The sequence below is a fragment of the Sceloporus occidentalis genome, unplaced genomic scaffold, assembly GCF_023333645.1.
Source record: "Sceloporus occidentalis isolate IW3139 unplaced genomic scaffold, rSceOcc1.0.p SCAF_358, whole genome shotgun sequence".
Taxonomy (NCBI): Eukaryota; Metazoa; Chordata; class Lepidosauria; order Squamata; family Phrynosomatidae; genus Sceloporus; species Sceloporus occidentalis.
The window spans coordinates 469590-492437 of NW_028317338.1; the positions used below are offsets into that span (position 1 = coordinate 469590).

Sequence of the window (22848 nt, forward strand, 5' to 3'; positions counted from 1 at the left end):
TTGGGACACTGAAATGACCAGTGCTGTATTGCAGGAACCTCCATTACATGTTTTCAAAGAGCCTTTGTAACTCATTCCCAAGGCTGCTATAAGGACGCATTCCAAGCAATATTTTCAGATTGTGGATGGAAAAAACATGATTTCTCCCTTGAAAGCAGATTTGTTATACATCTGAAATTAGTACACTATGTGTCAGGGTAAACCAAGCATTTAGTAAAACTTTGCAAACAACTTCATGCAAATAAAATGTAAAAGCATCACTGGGAAAGCTGGTGAGATGTAAGCAATTCATATAATTATTTTTCCATATGAGCCATAGCTTTGTCTGGTAAGAATTAAGTAATCAATATCATTGGGGGGGTTTTCTATTAAAATATAAAATATTTGGCCCCAATGCATGCATTTTAATGAAACTTTGATTTTTTTGTGGTCTGTTAGTTAGCTGGGGGAAGGAAATGCCCTATGCATTTGCACTTCCTGTCCAATTCTGGCCATGGGGTGGTTGTAGGATACAATATGGGACATAAATATATATTTCTTGCTTAAAGTCTGTCATAGAAATTTTGGCTTACATACTTGTATATGTTTGGAAATTTTCCATTTCACATAAAAGGCATATACACGTGGGTAGAAGGAAATTTAGTAGGTAAAATTGACACCAAAGTAGGCAAAATTACTGTGTAAAAGAATACATTATAATAGAAGACCCAGTCATGCTAGAGATGTGGCCTAAAAAAGAAAAAAGGTGGTCTTAATGTACTTAATATTAGAAACCCAGATGACAATAGTGCTCCTGTCCTAGCGTATGTCTGCTCCTGTACATTATATAACATAGAAGGCAATATATACCGTATTGGCTCGGATATAGGCCGCCCCCATATATAGGCCGCCCCCTAAAAGTTTTTTCTTTCAAAAAGCACAAAAAAAAAACATGCTGAAACTCTGTCTCCCCCCCCGAGAAAAGCTGCCACTGTCCTCCCCCCCCGAGATATGCTGCCACTGTCCTCCTCCCCCGAGATATGCTGCCACTGTCCCCCCCACGAGATATGCTGCCACTGTCCTCCCCCCCCCAAGATATGCTGCCACTCAGCGGATGTGTCGGCACCGGAAGTTGTATACGCGTATTGCGTAGATGTCCCCCGCCGGCCCCGCAAGACACCCGGGAGTCTGCTCTGGTAAGTCTTGGGGGCAGAGGTAAAACGCATCCTGCGGACGGTCACCGGCTGCGGCGATGCGGGTAAACAACCTCCGCTGCCGGGACATCTGCACGATGTGCTTTAACAATCTCCCTTGCCGCGACTCCCCCCGTGGGAATTCCCGACAAGGGAGATTGTTAAAGCAAATCGTGCAGACGTGCCGGTAGAAGAGGCTGTTTACCCGCGTCGCCGCAGCCGGTGACCGTCTGCACGATGCGCTTAGACAACCTCCCGTGCCGGCACCCCCCCGTGAAAGTGCCGGCAGGGGAGGCTGTCTGAGCGTATCAGAGAGTAGGATACGGGTCCCCTGCACCGCTGCGGGGGATCTGTATACTAACCCCGCTGCCTGCTAGACGCTAGACCCCGAATATAGGCCGCACCCCCACTTTAAAGACTTAAAGTGGGGGAAAAAAGTGCGACCTATATTCGAGCCAATACGGTATATAACATTTGATATGCTACAATGTAGACATATGCATATATTTGTGTCATCATTTTTCTTTTACAAAAACAATTGTCCTTAACTATTAATTTAGTATCATTGTAATAAGAAACAAGTGCTAGGGAACTAGTACTAGTATCAGATTAAAATGAGTTTTCAGAAAATATTGTGCTGGGGTTTTTTCCCCAAACAATTCTGATTTACATAATCTAATGTTTTCAGGCAGCTGTTTACTAGCCATTTATGTGTGTTCTAGGTCTTGCATCTTTGCCTAGTCTACTAAATGCTGACTACCCATTTAGTGTACTGAATCCGGCATCGCTGACATTACTTGTATACAGGTTTCTGGCACCTCCGGCAAGTGCTTTGCTACCCTCTACTCAGTGTGTATATATATATATATATATATATATATTATATTATATATATATAGAATGGCAGCCTCAGATACAAAAAATGTATATTGAACAAAAAGAGATAAAAACAGAGTTCTGTCAATCCTAACCCACATTTGTGTATACAGCACTGTATTCTATGCTTAAGAAATCTTCAAAGTGCATTTTAATTGTATTTATTTGTATAGTTTGTGTTCTTTTGAGTTGGGTTAGCACATTCCACTTAATGTAATATAACTCTCATCCATCAACAGGATTTGGAAAAAATTAAACTGATTTCTGTCTTTTCCTCAGTTACTTAGAAACTGCATTCGAGTAGAAAAACAGAAATGGCCAGAATGTGCTTTTCAAGATTACAGCAGAACATTGGGAATAACTTTGAAATAGAAAGGTAAACAAGGCTTGTGATTATCCGTTCTTTCCAAGATATATACTTTTTTTGTAATGACTGATGTGATAATACCCATAATAACCCTCTTACCATCTGATATTTATTTTCATGGACAATGTATTTCCACACTCTAAGTAACGTTTTGTATGGCAGACAAATTTGCAGTCAGAGAGAAATGTTCCCATATGTAGTAAAACCTCAAGCCAGGTCTGATTTTTTTATCCTCTTGTAAATCTATAAGCATACTTGGTGAAGAAATAATCCTACTTATTGTATATATGTCACCATTCCACTATGAGGTTATAACGCAAATCACATGCCGCTGTCTTCAAGCCAAGGCACAACAACTGTGCAGTTTGTGTGTCTGGTTTTAATGTGCAGAACAAAAACAGCTATGGACAGCTGGAGCCGAGAAGCACTGACTTTGTCCTTAAAAAAAATACATATTTAGGAATATATTAGGAATCTAAGTTTGTAAATGTACCAAATGTTACTAATCTGTGATGTATGGAAGTCTTCAGAATGTATAATATTAGCTTTGCTTCTTATTTTCTGTAGTATATTAAATATTGTAAGCTCCCAAGACCAGAACCTCTGTACCAATAAGTCTTACATGTTAATCTTACTGTCAAATTGTATATAGTCAATTTTAATGTTAACGTTAATGTTCGCTGTCCCTCAACAGACTCTGCTGGTGCTCTTTAAATAAGTGTAACGTAATGCTGTAATTGCCGTAGTACCAAATGGCAGAACATATCAAATATAACTTTTTTTTGCTCTTTATCGAACCAATCACAGCTGATCTAAACTAGCCGATAATTACCGTGAAATCAAACATGTTTTAGGAGGGTATCTAGTCTTGCCAAACGTTGCTAGTATAATTATACCATGAAAATCCCAAACAGGTTTTCTTCGTGTGTACAGGACTACTGGGTTTTCCAGCTGGCATTTAGCAAGTATGTACTTAACATTTAAAAAACACAAGCATCTTGGTGTTAACTCCATAGTTCAACATACAAATACAACATTATGCTAAACAGAGCATAGAAAGAGCTGTACCTGCCTAGACAAATAAGTGTTGTCAAAGCAAACCTCTACGCATAATCTTAAATTTCTTCGTTGTGGATGAAAGTCTGGTTTGACTCGAGCTGCCACAAACACCAAGGGGACATTTTTTACTTGACGCACACCAGGGTCTGAGCTTATGTTTACAATGGCAACTGCCATTGGTCTATAACACTTCCATATCTTTTTTGCAAGCTACTAATATACTCTTATACATAATCTAATATATTATAATATACACTTTATTACAACTATGGCATACCTCAAGTTGAAAAAAATCTCTCTACAACATTTGTTTTCTGTGTTGGTACACTGGGAAGGGCTGGCAGCTTTTTACCCAAAGGGCATGTAAAGCCTGGTGCCCCCCAAGCCCCTTGTCTCCCTAAAACATATACACTCACTTTAACTCACTCACTAACACACACTTTCACATATACACACACTAAAGCCTTTCTTTATAGCTGCTCGCACACTATCATGTTCTGTGACCCAACTGAGCACCAAGTTGGACCAGCCCTGTTTAAAGAATTTGGACCAGCCTGGGGGCACCATTCACCTTGGGCTAGCCCGCACCTGTTGGTATGGGGGAACATGGAATATGTTTTTTATTCTTTTATTTTTCTGATCTAATATACATATATAGAAACCTTAAATGAATTTCCAAGCCATTAGGTGGTCACCTAACTCTACTGATATTGAAGAACTGGTTTCAATGGGTCAATCTGGCAAACAGTATTAAAGTGCTGACTATGAAGTCATTGCAACTAACACTGAGATACAAGACATTTATTTGGACATATAGACATTATTTTGAAATGGGTAAAAGTTGTGTCTGAAACAGGAAGCTGTACGTTTTGTGTCAGGACCTGTTTTATATTAAATAATGCTGCCATTATAATTACAGGCAGAAAAAAGTACCTGTAACTTCAGAATTGGCAGGCAGAAGCTGCTTTGGCCAATTCATATTTCTTACATTCTGGTATCATATGATTTTTTTTTGTGTCTCAGAGACATCTGAAAACATTTTACATCCCTGGTGGGGCCATTCCATGGATATTTCAATACAGCACAAAGCATGTTATTCAATAAAGAGTCTGAAAATGGACAGCCAAACTACTAAAACACATGTCGGTATAAAATTCTCAAATGCCTTGTGTGTGTCTTTTTTTGAGGTTACTGTAAAGCTTTTCTCATATGATACCATTTATGGAAAAAGCGTCTACATTTTTAGAAATTCTTTTAAGCAAACCCTAAAGCTCAGCCCAAAATATGTTGGCACCGAGCCACATAAATTTTAATAAATAAATAAAACCTTGTTTCATTTGTTGTTAAAAATGTTTTCCCCTAATTACTACAGCTACTAAGTACTAGTATATATATATATATATATATATATATAGTGTTAAATATTTTAACCTCGCCTCGGGAATCTCACTTTCTGTCACAAGCTCAAGCTACTACCCCCAATTTACTGACTTACCACTACCGGTTTGTGAGCGACCTCAGTTCACCAATATATTTTGCCGAAATACGTTATCAGCTGATATTCATGGAGTATTAACAAGGAATCTCAGGGATCCCATAACCGTTGGGGTGTTTATAGGTGTCACAGAACTAGGCTTAGCCTATGATTACTGTGACATTGGCTGCACCTACCAAGTTGACAAAAGTTGGGATAAGCAGGAACGTTACCATAGGTGGTTCTTTAAGGAATAAAAACTCTCCCTGCTCTCCAGCTACTTTGTCTGTATAAATACAGTGTGAGTAACCTGTTTGACCTGGTCTGACTGCTGTCATGTAGCTCTTCTGTCTAACCAGCGTTGGTTCTTTGAAGCTGTCATTAATTAGTAATGGTGAATGCTCAGTCCATTGACAATATTGATGGCACCTACCATATACATATCTTGATTTTGTTCCACACTAGTATGAATTACTAGAGATCTTCTTAACATATCTTCATAATTACCGTAATCTTCTAGATTTCACACTACTGCCCAATGGCATGGGAATTCCTCAAGAAAGCCAGCTGACAGCACTTCTCTCAGCTACAAGGAGAACTGAACAAACATGGCTCTGACCTCATGATTATTGCAATGCAGCTTGCCAACATCCACACAACACCTGTCACACGCAAAGACAAATCACCAGTATTAGGCATAGTTTGAAAGTATCTGGCTCTTTAATATTGGCATCATTTTTGACAAAAGAATGAATAAATATGCCTCTTACTGTAATAAACTTGAAACTGATATTTTTTTGGAAAGCCAGGGCCCCTACAAAGTTTCATTATCAGAGTGAGTACATTTACTTTGACCCCACACCATGCGAGAAAGGAGTGAATCTGACTCTGGAATGGCAAAGTTCCAGAAGGTCATTCACAAATGTATTCGTGGTTACATACAGTTAACTGCTCTGAATCTCAGCATCTGCTGGTGAGGATAGCGACTCTGTGTACCTCAGTTGGGCATGGTTCAGAGACTCCAATCCCAACCATAAGAAGAAAAATAAGTAGTACTGACAAAACTGATTCAACATGTCAAGACATCCCTGGTGTTTTGAATTTAAGACTTTTTTTCTCATATTTAAGATAAATGATGTAATTGAAATACTGCATAATTAGCTAAGAGCCACCCAGGTGATCTAAAGAATACCCTGTCAATACTGTGCAAAGAGGTATTTATATCGGGATACATTTGTTTGTACAGGACACACAAAGGATTGACAACCCATTCAGTACTACAGAGGGCACCTAAATACCTGTTTGCCAAACAGAGTACCAAAAGGTAGCATTAGCAAACAATGTACTTTAAAATACCTTAAATTTCAGAAAACTTCAAGAGTAATCAGTTTTGGTCCAAAGCTTTCTTTGGAAATACTGAAACACCTACTGTACACCCCATAGTCCTAAATTCGTTTAAAAGGTATTAGTCTGTACAGGCTGATCTAGTTAGAGTAAGGTAAGTCTAGGGATAAATAGGTGTACACAAGGTGGTAATGGTGCAATATAAAACTATTTGGTGACATCTGTTTCATGGAGAATGAGTTATTTGTGACACCTCTGTCTTTCTTTCTTAACACTATATTTTCTAAAGAAAACATAATAGTCCCATTATACCTGTAAATTACCAATGGTATCCTGAGGCCAGAAGAAGAGGGTGATTTATGGCAACTTAATCTATGGATCCAATTTATGTTGTCAATGATAGTCTATGCAAAAATGGTCAATTAGGGAACAGTTCATTGTAATGCGCATATCCTAAAACTGTTAAGATGAATTGTGACTCTGTTGCACGTCCACAATTAACACACACTTTAAAGTGTATTTTTCCAAAAAACTCAATGTAACAATTTTAACCCTGCAAAGCATACCTTAGGTGAAACTCTAATTATTACTGCATAGTTTGCTACTCTAAAGTGTCTTATAGTCCATGTATACTTACTGAACATGCACAGTATCTTCATCTATATGAAGAACTAATCCTTGATCTGAGATGTCTTTCGGGCCGGGGTACTGCCCCAATCCTGCCCCCTCCAAGCCTGTTATAATTATTTTGGGAGCTAGCCATGCCCCTACAAGTGACTAGACCCATCTTCTTAAGGCCTTTTGTGTGCTTGGTGGTACATGATACAGTACCTAAATCGCTCACCTCTCTCAGAGACATATTTGGCATGAAATTCCAGTTATATTCTTCTTCAATTAAACCAGTGACAGCCATGAAATACTTCAATATTATCTAGGGTTTTAATACAGTATAAGCCAGAACACTTAAATACACTAGGACTAAAACAAAGTACGCAACTCGCAAAATGTGCAGATATGATTAATTTCTGTATAACAATTAAAATAACTTTACAGGCATTTCTTCAAACATCTTATTAAAGGTGCTGTTCCCTCTAGACAACCCAGTAATTCACCCTCCAGCATGTTAGACAAAAAACTTAACAGATCTGTAATTTTATTTTTTTTTCTGAAGGTTTATTCATATAAAAACACAAACTTTTTTTTATTATTTTTGTGTCACATGCATATCCTGAAGAATTATTTTTGTGAAAGGTTTGGAAATTCAATGGTAATAGGAATGTTTCTAAAGATGTATTTTGTTATAAAAAAATATAATCTCACCAGTGCAAGAAGCAAAGCGCCTTTAATTAATCAATATGTATCATCCCTTATGTTTGTACTGTATAAACAGACAATAGTCATTTACATTTTACCATAATTAAATATCATAACAACGCCACTTGAGTAAAATACAATCGCATTACATAGTGTTACATAGTAATAGTAATAAGCACAACCAAAACTCGTTTTCTAATGTGGTCTGACCAGAGTCCTAATTAACAATGTGTTATTATTTAAACATTGATTATATGCTCTCAGTGGTCATTACTGACCAATATTCTTTTTGGAGCAACACAAAAAGGCTAGGTAAAGGAACTATTGGATAACTCTTTGATGTTCTCAAAAAGCTAGTTAAATAACATGTTAGATGAAAAAAACAAACAGATGTACAGGGTTCATCCACAGTTAAAACCTTTGATGCTTCTTGCTGCGGTCAAGATCTTCTTACTCCTTAATTTTAGGACACAAGTGACTAGGTTGTGTCTGCTAATGAGGTTATTTAGGTGATCGTGTTCACTGAAACAGGGTTAGAAGAAAAATAGGTTACAAATGCTGCCATCTAAGAACTCTCTTTGATCCTATCACTTATTGAGCAATAAAGCTGTTCTTTCACTCCTTGCCAGTAAGTAGTCATTATGGGATAAGGTCCCGGGGCTTCATTTACCGAAACCATTACTGATACGCTATGTTCTAAATGTAAATGATGACCGGTACAGAAAATGAGGATACCTGTTCATGCGGGATCACCAGCATTTGCCAGTAATAGGAAAGCACTACAGAACAAACATGTACTCAATGGTTCTTTATTTTATATATGTGTTTTCCGGCTGTTTCTTTTTACCATTTCTGATGATTCTCTGGATTTGAGTCTTTCGGTTTTTAATGTATCTGCTGTTTACCGTCTATTAAACGTCTTAGTTTGGTGTCGAAGGGCGACTATGATAAATATTCTAATCTGTGTTTAGAAATGGGAATGAGAAACATTTCCATTACCTACACTGCAATATATTACTTTTTTGAATATTCATAATTTTTAGAGGCTAGCCATCTCTGCCGGATGGCTGCTCTATGCATCTGTTGGAATATATTTCTTACTGGCATCTCCAATTTTCCCATAAAGTAGTAAATATGGGAGACCAGGTGCAGATGCGGGGGGGCATACATAGCATGCCTGTTAGGAACAGCCACAAATAACTTCTGGGACAATGTGCCTTCACTTCACCAAGTATCAACCATTAAAAAAACATTAACAATAATTACCAGTGTTGCCGCATACACCTCTAGTGTTATGTCTCCGGAAGAAGGAAAGAAAAATAATTAAAGGGGAAAAAAAGTTGTGTTTTTATATATCCCTTTTAGGTATTTCTAAATCTGTCATCTGGGCAACAGCTGATGTCATTATGTTTTTATTGGAGTGCCACAGACTAGACATAATTATGACCCTAAGACAGCAGTAATACAGCAATGATTGAACCCATCCTGGTGGCACATATTGCTGACAAGAAATAGCAACTTGAGCTAAAACAGTCACATCCAGCATGTTAAAAGAAAACAGAGAAATACAAGTAAATGTTACACTTATTGAAAAATTATGTGGCTTTATTATGTCATTAACAATAAAAAAAAATTGAGAAACCGATTAGATAATAGATCAATTGCTCTAATGGTATATCAGACACTATGATTTTAATACACTGTGTTAATCTTTGTTGACTCGGATACATGGAATGGATTAAAAGATTTATGTACTTTTTAATTTGTAAATGAAATTTTTAATACCTATAGTTATGTACATTGTGTATATGGTAATGACAACTATAAAGTGTTCAGTACAAAGATCCATGTTACAATTTGCTTATTTATCCTGTAATATTTAGCACGGTCTTGCTTATCACCCATTGGGATTAGGCATAAAAAGTGATCCCCATGCTAAATTTGAAAAAGTGCTCATATCACAACCAATATACAGTATTATATTTTTGCTTATTGGCCCATGGTATTGGAAGATTAAACACAACAGCATGGCCCTCTTGGGCTTTGTACCAGTACGCATACATGTTGTTCATTTTATTTTTAATATTGTATATTGTTAACTTTCATGTCATTGTGAACTATTTATCCCCCACCACTATCATAGCGCTACAGAATCTCCTGGTACTAATTGCACCAGAATAAATTTAATATTAATGTTTTAGTGCAAAATTTCACAGAAAATGTTTTTCAAGGGAAATACAGGACAAATACATAGCCATATAATTGATCTTGTGAACTACAGGGCATCTGCCAAAAAGTGGAGCATTACAAGAGTTTATTGCTTGTTTGACAAATTATGGGGCATTTTCTAAAATTGATCTTAAATACAAGTTTCTGGACCAGTTCCACATAATAAAGAGAAGGAGGTTATGTTACTGGAAAGATGAGCAATCTATTAAATTGGTCAGGCTCAATGCCAGCTGTACATGTCTACTCAAAGCCTATTTCATGGTTCTTAGAATTCCAGGTCATTTCGAAATTGAGGTGGCCAGCTGAGTACAAAAACCCTATCACAGCCAGGATGTTTCCTGTCTTCAGTTATTGTTGTCAATGATGTTAAAATTGTAGGTTTAATAAAAGAACAGGACAGAATGAGAGGCGTAGAGATGTATTTATCCGCCATACAATTTATCTGTCCAAGGAAACATCAAGATGTCAACTAACTATTAACATCTATTATGTTAATAGTTAGTCAAGATAGCTGTAGCATAACACAACTTGGATAGAAACTGATGCTCAGTACCACTAAAAACATAGGTTAATATACATTAAAAGAAATGAACAAGTCCAATTGAGTATAAACTGAAACATTTTAGTATACATATTCCATTAGCGTAGTGTCATACCAGATATAGGGTACACAGGGCACGGATCCACAATGGATAGCTCCTTGTCCCTAAAGAGGGTACAATGTTCACCTAGACAACCACAGTCCCCAAGGTACAAGAAGGCCACCTGGATTTAGCTGCAAACCAGCTATCCCTATCTGCTGAGCAAAATCCCCTGATGGGCAAAACATGGAAAAAGAACAGCAGGAAGAAAGACAGGAGTTAACAACTGGACTGGGACTCCAGGGCTCAGACGGGCCAAGAACAGTACACAGATCTGGAATGTAGTGCAGAAAGAAATAACTGAATCCTAGTCACTAGTAATGCCACTAGTACTAGCATGACATACATAATAGTCTGCTTAGGGAGCTTTGAGGACATCCAGAGGTCATCAATGAGTCAGAACTGAGGCTAGAATGCTACCAAAAAGTTATTAGTTGATTTTGGCAACTACTATTAAGCCCATGGCCAGTATCCCACTGGACATTTGCCTGTTTTGCACTGCAGCCAGTCCAGCCACTGGCAATCCCAAAGAATTTCTTTCCTAGTATTCAACGAATACATTTTTTAATGTTCAAGTAGAAGTAATGTCCACTTTTTCTTATATTGACCTCTATTGGAATGATATGCTACCCATTCGTCTATTGGAGGTTCTGTCTGTTGGCATCACTGGGTCTTTTGCATTCTTAGGCTATTGGAGCATACTTTTACAATCTCCCAATTCATTATTTCCTATCAATTGGGTGCTGGATCAAACCCAGCTGAGTCCCCATCTGTGCCATTAGCCTGCTGGGTAAGAACATATGCCAATCCAATGCAATAAACATTGTTTGGGTACATAGAAACACTCTGCAGGGTGTATAGAAGCAGTGGGTACTTCAGTGTTAGTGCTTTAAAAATGATATCTGCTGCATTAAATACCTCTTTAATTTCGTTTTTTTATGTGAGATTTAAAGCAGAAGGCATTTAATTTGCATATAACAATTGTTTCAGAAAATATAAAAAAAATGTAATTACATATTATAGATCTGACACATCACGAAAATTACGGTAGATTTCAATGTACAAATCTTGAAATCCCAAGCATATTCAATACATTTTTGCATGTATACTACAATAAAAGCAAATGGAGGAAGAAAAAAAAAATGCTAGCCCCACTTAACAAGCCATTTGCAAATAAACCCGATTAGTATGGAATGTTTAATCGAGAACTTCTTACAGCTGTGTCAAAAAATGAAATCATCGCTTCTATTTTACCATATGCCAAATGGCCTTTTCCTACACAAACTGTTTTGGGTCTCTGTTTCTCATTATGTGAGGCACACAACAATTTTTAACAAGCACACATCTTGCGTACTTTAAAGAAACTCCCGTTTGGTAATAATTACAAAAAGTACCTTCACATACTTTTCGAAATCTGCAGTTCTGCTTCTGTTCTCTTTGATGTACACAGTTGTAATATTCTGGTATCAACATTTACGAACAGAAGCTTTAGGATTTCCTAGAAGGCACGTATTTTTTCATGCCATTGCTTGTAAAAAAAGATCTAAGTGATCCAAAATAGTCAACTGTGCAATTTAACTAGCATTGTGAAAAAACCCACAAATGCCTTGTTTCTCTGTAACTTACATTTCTGGGTCACATTTAATCAACTTCTGTGTTTGATGCTGCTGGCTCAGTACAAGAGACTGGTTCATGACGAAGGTAGTCCTGGTGGAACCAATAGCTTGATCCCCTTTCAAGTGATAACTGTGACTATCAAATAACCGCATGCGCTGTGATCTAACCAAAGAGATTATTACCTTTTATTTATGGAGTGCTAGGTGATTCCATAGAACTATTAAAATAGGGTAGAATTTAAACTGACAATATCCAAAACTGACAACATCGTTAACATGTTAAGACACACTGGTACAGAAGAAGTAGAAGACCCTGCTCTTGTGAACTGCCCCCCCCCCCTCCATGGCTTACCAATATTGAAGGGAGAGAGTAAGATTTTTTCTCTTTTGTATTAGTTTTTTTTTTTTAGTTATAGGTCATTAGAGAATGGGGGATGGGTAGAGTGGAGTGATTTAGGGATCCATTTTTAAAACAAAATACCTACCCCCTACCCTTTCTGTACTAATTTTTAGTTTTTTCCCTTTATTGCTCTTTACGGGGTTAGTTTTAGGTTAGTGGGGTGAATTAATTTACAGGTCTTCAGTTACAAGGGGTGTGTGTGCAATTTATTTTTTTTATTTAAAAAAGCTTCTTCACACATTAATTTATTTTCAACATATATATTGGTCGAATAAGGAAATCCCGTGCCTGAAGAAAGCTTGCATGACAATGAAAAATCAACCTTTCACCAAACTGTACAAAATCAGTATGAAATAAAGATTTATTTGACCATATGAATATTCTGTTTCATGCATTAATAAGATGACAATTAAATTTAAGAACATCAAGACATGTTTGTTGAAGCCAATTAGTGGTTTAAGGACATCTGCTTTCCAAACTCACATTACAGCATCAGCTTTCCTCCTGCCAGCTGGATCTGGCCCATAAGGAGTAAATGCTGAAAAAAATAACACATAACCTTAGATTTATTTAAAAAGATACATATTCTGTGTAATTCTTAAGTATTGGAAATTATATTTAACAGAAGATCTGTCTATATTCAACAGATATATCTGATTCCTATGTCCTTGCATATGGAGAGATTGGGGTCCAAGTTTGGGATGTCACCATTAGGGTAGCCACGTCATTTTTCCAGGACACATCTACATTCCATATACTGAGAAGCACATCCAAGGTTCTGACTTGTATTAAAATCATGGCGCGCAATTACAAACATTTGTTATTGTTTTTCATAGTATGCATCTTTCATTTTGTCTTGTGATACAACGCAATAATTCTCTCAAAGCAAGTGAAAATGACTTCATACCATATAGTATTTGCAACATGTAAATCAATAAAACATGGCACGCCTTTTAAATGTGGTAAGTAAGGAGACGGCAGCTGGGGGGGTGCTCTGGGTTGGTCGTAAATAAGTAAATAAATCTTTGCTCATGTGAGAAATCATTATGCATATGTAAAATGTATGTGTGTCCTGGGAAAAAAAGACCAGACGTGGTCAAGCTACCTAGGACTGTCATTTTCAGAGCAGCAGAATGTATGTGTCAATGGAAGGTACAATGCTTTCATGTCTCTGTACTCTGTTGATAATTATAAGCAAGGGAGGATAAGATGCACATTGGCTACAAAGAAGTTGCACATTCATTCAACCTGAATGACCATATAATGTATCGGCTACTAGTATGTCTAAGTACCCGAATCTTGTATATATGGATCTGTCATATTTACCAAGTCCTATATTATATAATTTTTGTTTACAGAATACACGTATATACATATATACATATACACATATATACATATATATATACACATATATATATATAAATTACACTTGTGCATTTGGATTCATGTGAATTTTGAATTTGCCAATTTAGTCAATTTGTACGAATCTCCGAAAACGAGGAGGGAACCCCAATGAAACCTTCTACGCCAACCACTTTCATGTCCTTGTCTCCTTGGCCTGCAGCTCCCCTACTTCTCTTGCATGTTCTTGTTCTTTTGTCTTCTCATCTCTCTGCTCCTGCTTCTCCTCATGTCTTCTTTCTTCATCTGCTTCTCCATGGACATGGCCTCTCATTGAACATCCTCAAAAGGGCGGAGCCTCTAAGCACACACTTTACCCAATTGATGGAAAGGCAGAGGCTGTCCCTGTGGAGGTACACAGAGATGCCATAACAATCCATATAGATTTAAGGAGAAAAAGAGGTACAGAAATTTCTCAGAAAATCTGTCTTCATTATTCTGGCCGGTGAACTTCTGCAAAATGGCAGAATTAAACAACTGAAGGAACGAAGGGAAGGGTGTACCTGGAAGCGCCACCCTTAGTATAGGCCAGAGAGGGGTGAAATTTGGAGCTAGACTGTTATTTTATAATTTTGTTCTGAGGATATTTGTTGTGTTCACATGCAAAGTTCACCAGAATATAATGTTCCTGGGCACTAACTCTAACATAACATTTATGGAATCATCTATTGGATACAGTAAAATATTCTACACAGTTATTGTATACTTCTATACTGTTGTTCCTCATGTAGCTCTAGAGGTACACAGTGCATTTGATTTATATATGTTGCCTTTCTGTCCCTTTCTGTAACAGTGTTGCAAGATTTTTTTTTACATTTACTTTTGATAGTTTGCAAGAGATAAGAATATTTTGCATACTATGGTGACCTTGTATTGGAGTCAGTGACCTCTTGTAAGATAGAGCAGACCCCACATATTGCAAATGTCATATTGATCAGTTAAATCGTATAGTGTCGTATAGTGTTCTGTCGTATTGATCAGTTAAATATTTTGGGCCGTATAATGTTTTGGCTGACAGATAACAATCAAAAAAAGTATCTATTATTAGGTTAGATACACAGCACTAATTATATTCCACAAAATAAATGGTCAAAGCAATGGTTTGGAAAAGTACTTATGAAGATGGTGCAAAGGGAACCATTTAACCTTGTGTGTACCAGTGGGGTAAACAAATAATGGTTCACTTTGTTGGCATTTATGTAATTACATGTATGATATTCTTGTGTATTCTAATGAAATGGGTACAGTAAAATGGAATTTGACTCAATTGAGTCTACAGGTCATTTCAGACACCAGCCAATACAATTTCCAGTTGAGGTTAGTGTTTTCCAGTTGTAATATAAGGCTGACATGATTCTCTATCTGTACCAGTATGTCTTAATGTGTGTTAGTCTTATTGTCAGTTTATTATACTGTTATTGTTAATGTTCACTTCACCTTTTTAACATTGCTACGGAATCTGCTGGCACTCTATAAATGTAATCTAAAGGGAAAGCTTAGAGGTACTGACAAATTGCAAATAAAAATGTGAATTGTTTTACAAAGAATAAGAACAACATAATCTGGATTGTTCTGACCTGAACACTCTAACACTACAATCTGGGACAAAAGCCAGACAGATAGTGGATTTCTGTTGCTTATCCAAGTACCTTTTAGACCATTACTGTTCTCAATAACCATATGCATTTTTAGTATTATTTAACATTTAACACAGAAGAAGGATACCAAGTATGGCAGAGCTCCAGTACTCGACCAAGTATCTCCACTAAAGTCTCTCCCTTTTCCCCAGAGTCTTCAGTTATATATAGCTCCCCGCCCAAACATCAGTCGAGACTTCATGAAGGGTGCAAACAAAAAACACTTTATCGAGCTACAGGACACATATTTATACGGACAGCCCTCATTGAAATGCAATACCCTCCACTCCCCTATCCTGCGCAAGGTAAACACTCCAGCCGTCTGGCTAGTGCCTTTCTTCCCAGCTCCCTGCTGTGAAATGTCCTGGTGTATGGAAAACTGGGTCATCCAGGTCATCCTAATGAAGGGACCCTGAACCTCATACATACTGGTATGCATCCTACAATTGCCTCCCTTGCCCCCTAATATCTTACTGATCGGAGGTTTTATATGGGAGCGGCAACTGTTTGGTTCAGGATCCACCGGAGGGCTTCACTGTCACACTGGTACAGGAAAGGGCTTTCCTCAAACTGGTGGAAAAAGTTGGAAATATACAATTGTGTAAAATGTCTTTGTATACTGTGGCATTAACAGTACCCTTTACTGGAATTAATGGGCTAAGCCCAAACCTTAAAAAAACCTGCCACAAACCATTGTCCCTCTTCCTCCAAACCCTACAGTAGGCACTACGTTTTCTCGTAGGTAGCATTCTCATGGCCTCTGCCAAACGTAGATTTGTTCATCAAATTTCACAAACTGACTTTTGGCATCCTATGACCAAAGTCTTGTTTAAAGTCATTGGGCGACTCAGTATGACCGGTTCTACAGCCAATGTTTGTCTATGGAGATGGCTGCCTTTGTGCTTGATTTTATACATCTGTTAGCAATGGGTGTGGCTGAAACACCTAAACTCAATAATTACATCATATAATGTATGTAACTGTGCTTTGTAATTTAAATCATTATTAACAATGAGATATATACTGTATGCATTACATAATGTCAACATTTTTGCAACACTTAATATAGTAATTCACAGTGGCAAATAAGTGACAATAAGTAGTGCATGTAAATAAAATGTTACAGTCACGCGAAGTTGAAGTCGTTTATTTCCCCCAATACATTTGTCTCCAGTGACAATCTATTTTAATGATAGGTCCTTTTAAACTGATTGACTGATGGCAGTCTCCAACCCAACATGGGAGCATGACAGGGAAAGCAAGTCACAAATGTGACAAAGTTGTCAATGTCACATGACTATGTTGAGACCCCAACTCCTGTTGTCCTTCTAAAGTCAGGGCCAGAGGCAACCTTAGGCCTGGTGCCCCTCTGATTTAGTTACATGGGAAGTTTGTTACTAAGACGAGCCCTATATAGAAATATAGAATAAAATGAACAAATAGGATTCACCCTCCCATGTCAAATGCATTAATGAAAAAAAATACTTTGACCCAAGGTAGCATGAAATTAAATCCTATAAGTACATTTGTCATGTCCTTCTGGAGCTGTGTACGCAACCATTTTGGTTGAAAGCTAATTGACATTGAAAATAATATGCCCAGAGGGTCTTACATTGTGTCAGCAGCCAGATGTATTCTGTAAAAGCAAATCATTACCCTAATCAAAATGTATCAAATATAATGAGTATAATGAGAAAAAATAATTGAAGGGAAACAGATGGAGTGAGTGAAAAACACAAATGTGGTGGATGTTTCTCTTTTGAGGACATTCTTCTCTTCATTCCAAGCAAATGAAGATTACATTGTTCCGTCTGCAGGGAAATGAAATTGAAGCTTATCTTCCTTTCACGGGCTTATTTATACTCCAGTGTACTGAAACAGGACTATATCTAATCTTTATAAATCATAAAAGGAACAGTGTGTTCATTTTTTTTTCTAACAATAGCTAAAATAACTTTCCAGCAGAATTGTTAAACTTATTCTTGAAGACAGAGCACAAACTGAACATTTGTCAACCAGATCATGATAAGATATTTGAAGCCAAAGGCAACATTTGACATGACAGATTGTTTCTGTGGTTGCTGGGATGCTAAAGGGAAGGCTGCCAAAACCTGAGAGTTTGCCTTGGACCTCAATTTCAGGTGTCGCTGTTGTAATTTTATATTTTTTTCTTTTCAAGTTGATTTAAAGTAAAAAAAAATCCCCCTGCAGGAAAGCCTTGTTTAAGAAGACATGAACAAGTTCATGAACAAATATTGTACGAACTCCATTTAGTGTTTAACTTCATTAGTGCTAGGTGAGTTGGCCATAAAAGGAATGTTCGGGGAGATCGCCACATACAGAGAAAATTAGGGTTTGGGACATATGAAGTGGGCAAACTACTGGTTATTTTGGTGGAACACTCAGCATTTGGATTATAAACCAGATGAGAAACATGTGCCCATAGAGTAACATTTGTAGTTTTGTAGTGCTCAAGCCCTGCATGATTTTAGGTTATGTGACACCAACATACCCTTTAAATATGTATGTTTAAGGGTAGTGGGGAGTACCCAAAGAATGTTGGGTTATGTGTACCTAGGGCTCCAGACAAATATGAGAAGAAACATGCTATATCACGTGGGATTTAAAACAGGAAAATCTATTGAAAATTACATTTTATTGCAGAAGATAACTATAATATTATGTTTGTGTATGTGATTTATCATACATACTGTGACAGTGTAAACCCCAGGGAGATGATTAGCATGGCATCTGGGTACAGCTGCTATGCAGATTATACATATGGGTCCAGAGCCGGCCTTAAGTGTTCTGGCACTGGCTACTCCTCTGGCGCCCCCCCCATCCCCTTCTCACTGAGGGTGGGCCAATGCTCCATTCCCCCATTCTGTGGAAAATCCATGCCGGCTTTTCCAGAAGGCTAGAAGTCTGCAGGATCCGGTCCGGGATTCCTATGGGGCCGGCATCAGGCACAGGTGCTGGGCATTAAAACCCCCTGGAGCCTGATACTCAGGGAGACTGTTGGGGGAAGAGGAAGTTTCCCTGTGCTCTCAGGGCAAGGAGAGGCCCTGAACAAGAAGACCATCCCTGAGCCAAGTGAGGCAATACCTGCCTGGACCTGTGTGTGCTGTCTGAGGGAGGTTTTCCAGAGCCTGGCATAGCTGGGTCTGGCTGGGAGGTTGAGGTAGTGGGTGATTAGGCTGGTCAGTCTGGACCAGCATAGTTCAGTTAGAGAGGGCTCCAATTGGGAGCTAGGTTTTCTTTTTATTATTTGTTTTTTGGGGGGTTTCAGCGATTAAAATAAAGCTCTGTTTTGTTACAACTTGGTGTTCCTGACTCTGACTGTCCTAGAGGACTGTGCTTAGGACCCCTAAATGTGACATGTATGGCCCTCATGCTACAGGGTTTGTCACAATACAGATATAGAAATCTTTACTCAACTAAGTAAAAAAGATCCAGTTTGCATTTTTATTTGTAAAGGTTTTAGAACTAATTTCAATTATGCATTATGCTAAGAAAGCATTCCATCTAGTGCAGATAAAGCACAATAGTATCTATCCACTCACTCCCTCACATGTTTTAGTTTGAGTATAGAAGATGAACAGAACAGCCACTCAGAAAAATGTAAGGGCAGAAATCAACACACATTCCTTTTCCCCTTAAAAAGGTTCACCATTTCACTAATTGCTCTTGAAATAGTGCAGGCTGCATGAAAATATTTCAGATGATGAATAATAATATTGTTGATGATTTATACAGTTTTTCAACAGGTGCTTTCCATAACTGTAGAAGAGAAATGGTTATCTTACACTACTTGATTTCTTGATTTATATAAATTGGTTTTGCCTGTACATATATTTCAATGATAACAAAATGCCCCTAAACTTTTTTTTATATGCATTTTTTCTACATTTTTGAATTTACATTGTTGTTCAAGTTTTCCCAGCACATAATCCCTGTGTACCCATTTCTTCTTTCCTGCATCAAAGGTTTAGTGTTATGTGTAGATTTGTTTCAAATGAATAGTATTGGCATAAGTGACATATTTCATATTAAAATAGTTAGGCAGTGTGTACTAGACCAAAATATAGACAAAGCCAGCTAATGGTTTATAATCATTTAGCTTGGCCAGTCAACCTTTTCCTTGCTGCCATGTTACTTTCACAGTGGTTGATATATGCATTATCATTTAATGGTGGCAATGTCCATGATGTAATTGGCTAGAGATCTTATAAGTTTTGCATCTCTAGACCTTCCAGAGGTCCTGGAAATGTATGTGATGGCACATATTTTTCTTTCTTGGCCCAATAAAAGGCCAACTTGGTCTACTTTAGGGCTACTCCAGTAAGAACTTGCAAGCAAAAACACTTGCCAGGTTTTCTTCTTGCACTAACATGGCACCTCACCAAATTTATACTACTGTCAAAAGACAATTTGTTATTATACGTTTCAATCATGTGATTTACAGAACCTGTTACACGCACATTAGAAAACGGAATTAAACAAACAGATGATTCAGCAGGTTTTATGCACACTGGGAAGGCTGCCAGAAATGATTAATGCATGGTAAGGTAAGTTTTAGATACAACAAGATCGATATACAACATTTTATGGTGCATCAAGCAATCCTCGGCTTCCCTGATTGAGTCTTATTGTATAAATGTAAGCTTGACACATTCATCTTTAACATGACTTACACTGGGGATGGTAGGTGATGCAGGCTGATTAGCTCAGCAACTGGGAGGCAAGTAAAATCAATTGGTCCCCATTTATAGGATGTTTAGGTATATACACCTATCCTCCCCCACTCTTACCTGGAGGTCAACTTGAACACATGGTGGAAGCAGCGCTATTAGTGCAGCATCATGTATAATCACGATATTTGACCCAACTGAGCACCTGCCTCTCATAGCCGGAGCAGAATTGTTTAAATAATTTAGATCAGCCTCCTGTGTCAGCCCGCCTCCACTATACCACAGAAACAATGTACCATGCACAACATTACTGTTCTAAGAATTAAAGAAACAGACAAGCATATGTAATGTAAAATTTGCCAAACACATACATTTATACATTTTCCATTATTATTATGAGAAATGCTACACAGATTCCTGATGTTGGTAAACCATTGGTATATTTACTGCTCACTAGGGTCCATGCAGAACCTGTGTGTATATTAAAAGGTATTGGAAATGTCACCTATTGAAACTCACGTATAAGTGGCACCATGGTCTTCCTTGTTTTCCTGACAGACCAGATTAATTCATCAAACCTATGACTTCAGGAAGGAATAAGAGGGCAACACAGAGGGCATTTTTTCGAGGATGTGAAGTAGTACATCTTTCCCCCAACTCTCATACACATCTTCTCCTAATTGCCTCTTTTCATTTAATTCCCTAAACTGTCTGATGGCTTTACCAACAGTGTTTGATTAAGTATGAGGCACAGTAGACCCATGGTGAGGGGCCTCCGAGCTCTTAGGGCACCTGGTGCCTTAATGGATAATCTGTCTATAGTTGAATGTCTCCGGGAGTTAGGAGGCAGGTGCTCAGTGTTCTACATGCAATGCAGCTCATGCAAAAGATTTGTTGTGTCTTTGAATGTTAAGTGTGCATGTATGTATGTGTGTATGTATGTATGTGTGTGCATGGAGCCACAAATGTGCATGGCTTCCCACCAAAAAAACATGGCTACTCTGAAGAAATACAATGATGATGTACTGCTCACTACTGTCCTGCCAGAAAACACTAATGCAAGGTAGTAAAAAGTTGCAAAGAATAAAAAATACAAAAACATAGAACCATTTTGATTTTGCAAGAATCATATACATAAAAATGAAGCAGACACCCCTGCTACCATATGCACTTTCATGTCCATTTAAGTTTTCATGCTATTATTTGCCATGTAGTAGATGTGTTCTCTAGAACACATCTTTCGGGACATGCTGCACCCATCACAGTCCACTCAAGCACTCGAGGTGGGCACTACAGATGTGAAACTGCAGCTTCTACTAAAGGTAAGTGATTATTTTTTTGGGCCAATGGTAAAGAAAGTACTAAAGTGCTATAATATGCATTATTTGCTTAAAAGGCTGCCTGGGCACTGGGGTGTGCATTTCAGCACTTTCAAGAAGGATAAAAGTATAAAAAAATATTACTATCGGAAAACGTCTGTTTTACCTCTATTTAGCCAAAGAAGCACCAAATCACTCAATTACCTTCACACCAGTCAGTGCCAAAGAGATAAGCCAATCACTAAGTCAACAATATTTTATCTATTTTTAATCCTGTGCTCTTGGACCATTTTGAAAGCAGTTTCCTGACTATACTTCCTGTCCTTATTGTGGCTGAATTTCCTGATCCAGATTTAATTCATGATATCGTTCAAGTTCCTTTTGGTTTTCTGGAGCTGCTGAGGTAACAGCTTTAAATATGAAACCACTCTCGTAAAAAAAAAAAAAAATGGCTTCTGGCAAATCTAATACAACCTTGGAATTTAAATCAAAGGGAAGCTGCCAAAGGAAATGCCAGCCATTTCTCACTACATAGCTCATATATGCCAACCGACACCTTCTCTGGCAATAAAACACAGCAGGCTTATTGCAAGTTGTAAATCACTACAGTGTAGTAACCCGTTCTACACTAAACCACTTCCAGATCTGATAGATAACTTTATCTGTGTAATTACCTTACTCGTGATAAAATAAAAGTATGAATCCTGTAGCTGAACAATGCCATTCCTTCAAAGTATAATAATAATAATAATAATAAACAACAATAACAATAACAGAATTTCAGTAAATAACAAAAAAAATAACAATATGCATGTCTTATAGTTACCCTTTTAGATGCCAATTATCAGAGCATAGTGCTCAAAGAGGTTTTAGGAAGTCTCTCACCTGCCAAGCGTTTTTCTCTTGCGTTTTTCCAGATGGCATCCAGAGCCCTGGCAGTGGAGTCTCTGATATGATCACTGAATGATCTCCTTAAAGGAGCTTTCGGCATCCTTTCCATTGTAAAGAATGGCACCCACTTCCACCAAGCTACAACAATTGACTTCTATACAGTGGTTCTTCCTTCTTGGACCTTAGTTACATCTGTAAATAAATGCATTTACAGAATGTCTTAATCCTGCAATCTTCATGGAGAGGTAAAGGCTTACCCTTCAGCAATCAGGCATTGCAGTGCTCACTGCAGAGAGAGGATGATAGCTCATACTGCAGGCAAAATGTTGATAGGCTGCCAAGTACACTACTATTAGTACATCTGGAATACTTTACAAAAGGCTGAAGATACACTAGTTTATTTAGGGTTCGCTT

General features: G+C 37.7%; 1 protein-coding gene across 1 annotated transcript in view; it reads right to left on the bottom strand.

Annotated features, from left to right (window-relative positions):
* The window catches only part of LOC149273819 (rho GTPase-activating protein 7-like), a 78825-nt gene extending 56303 nt beyond the window's left edge, over positions 1 to 22522 (bottom strand). The window contains exon 1 of the mRNA XM_089505991.1: positions 22429 to 22522. The gene's annotated coding sequence lies outside the window, so the exon portion shown is untranslated. The remainder of the gene's footprint in view (positions 1 to 22428) is intronic.
* Positions 22523 to 22848: the final 326 nt, after the last annotated feature.